This window comes from Eriocheir sinensis, chromosome 25 (assembly GCF_024679095.1).
Source record: "Eriocheir sinensis breed Jianghai 21 chromosome 25, ASM2467909v1, whole genome shotgun sequence".
In the NCBI taxonomy this organism is placed as follows: Eukaryota; Metazoa; Arthropoda; class Malacostraca; order Decapoda; family Varunidae; genus Eriocheir; species Eriocheir sinensis.
Genome location: NC_066533.1, coordinates 955,568 through 958,067, shown reverse-complemented (window position 1 = coordinate 958,067; position 2,500 = coordinate 955,568).

The window sequence follows — 2,500 nt, the reverse complement described above, 5'->3', positions numbered from 1 at the left end:
AGTAGAAGGAAGGCCTCTCTCTCTCTCTCTCTCTCTCTCTCTCTCTCTCTCTCTCTCTCTCTCTCGCTCGCTTGCTCGTTTAAAAACTCCCACCACTGGCGTGAGGAGAGGGCGGAGTAGTGGACTGAGACGCAGGAAGAAGTGTTGGTGGGTGGGTGCTAGGCTAGGTGGATATGAGTGGGTGGATATGGGTGGCTAGCAGCTTTCCCTTTTCCTTTCTCCATATCCTCTTGTATAGAGGGTGGAGGTGGTAATGGTGATGGTAGCGGCGCTAGCTATGGTAATAATGGTGGTGAAAGTGGTGGTGGTGGCCGAATATTACCCAACCCTAATAATGAGTTTTCTTTTATGTTCGTGTTCTTTTTCCGCGTATATTTGAAAGCCGTGAATTTCTGGCACTTAAGCCCGTATTCTTAAACGTGTTGTATAAGTTGCTGGGCATTTCATGGACTGCTTTGTGATGTTAGTGATAGTTTTACACGACCATGCACCTCGAACTGGAATATTACCCATGAAAACCTGGTTAATCTTTCCTGTGGCCTCGGAAAACAGTCGTAATGGCAGACCGATACGTTAAAAATATGGACCATAACTTCCAGTATTCACACGTGTTATTCTGCACTTGCTGCGATTGAGAGGAGCAACGAAGCCTTGGATGGTCATTCCTTTTTCACTAGCAGCAAGAGATGAAGCAAAATTAAAAATGTGCTCATCAGACATCTTTTTTTGGCATTTAAATTTTGGGTTGGGTCACTGTTAGAGGAGGATTCCTTAAAAAAACTGGTCTCGACTACGCCTCCCCATCCCGTCCGTGGAGATGGATGCCATGCGCCTGGCCTGACACCTACGTGTACACCTTAAGTAGTAACGCCCCCGTAACTAAAGATAAATTAAAAGCGTTATTTTTGTGTTGTTGTTGTTGTTATTGGTGGTGGTGGTTGTAGTTGTGATGACAGTTGTGGTGGTGGTGGTGGTAGTTGGGGTGGTGGTGGTGAAGGTGGTGGTGGTAGTTGAGGTGGTGGTGGAGGTGGTGGTGGAGGTGGTGATGGTCATAATAATGGTCATTTGAAACAATCAGTTAATAGACAGTAATACAAATCATGTTAATAACATGTTTATTTTTATTTAATGGAATAGTGGATATAAATATATATAATTATGGAAATAATAAAAACAGCAATAATAATAATAAAAATAATAATAACAATAATAATAATAATAATTATTATTGTACAATTGTTATTATTAACCAAATACTAAAATTAGCACTCGTTTACGCTTTCCTCTACACACACGTACTGTTTCCCATTTTCTCCTCCTTCCTTTCACTCCTGGTTACTCAAGGTCCAGTGTGGCCAGGTACTCATTGATCTGGTCGGGGGAGAGAGGGCAGGCGCGGTAGAGTTCAAAACAGTCCTTCCCGTGCTGGCCCAGGACAGCTGCTGACTGGTACAGAACCCACGGGTGCTGGGCATCGGAGGGTGACACTGGCTCAGGTTTCTCTCTGCGGGTGATTAAAACATTTGTGGAAGTGACGGGAGGAACTAATCTTCATTGAGCTTTTCTTGAAGCGATCTGCTTCATGAGATTTTGTAGAATATGATAATTATTATAATCATTCCTCATAATAGATCGAATTGGCTTTTAGATTGCACTGGCGACGTTTTGTCCTTTGTTTACCATCTTTTTATAGTTTCGGTGTTGCATAAAGCACGTTACGAGATTCTGAAGGAAATGTACGAAAGTAAATTTAGAGGCTGTGATAGAGCAAACAAGAATTTAAATGAATACTATATATATAATCATATTCTGCATTAAGGTGTTATTTTATTATGTTTTACCCAATGAGTAGACGAATGCTGTTTTCCGTGGCGGTGAGGGAGTTCGCAGGCTTCTTGTACACCTCACAGACGTGCCTCATGCCGCAGCCGCGCGTGTCCACAGCCGCCACCATGGCCAGCACCTCCTCCGCCCTGGATTATTATTATCATTATTTTTATCATTATTATTATTATTATTATTATTATTATTATTATTATAATTATTATTATTATTATTAGCAGTAGTAGTAGTAGTAGTAGTAGTAGTAGTAGTAGTAGTAGTAGTAGTAGTAGTAGTGGTAGTAGTAGTAGTAATAATAGTTGTAGTAGTAGTAGTAGTAGTAGTGGTAGTAGTAGTAGTAATAATAGTGGTAGTAGCAGTAGTAATAATAGTGGTAGTAGCAGTAGTAATAATAGTGGTAGTAGCAGTAGTAATATATATATATATATATATATATATATATATATATATATATATATATATATATATATATATATATGATGGTAGTAGTAGTAGTAGTAGTAGTAGTTGTAGTAGTAGTAGTAGTAGTAGTAGTAGTAGTAGTAGTAGTAGTAGTAGTAGTAGTAGTAGTAGTAGTAGTAGTAGTAATAGTAGTAATAGTAGTAGTAGTAGTAGTAGTAGTAGTAGTAGTAGTAGTAGTAGTAGTAGTAGTAGTTTT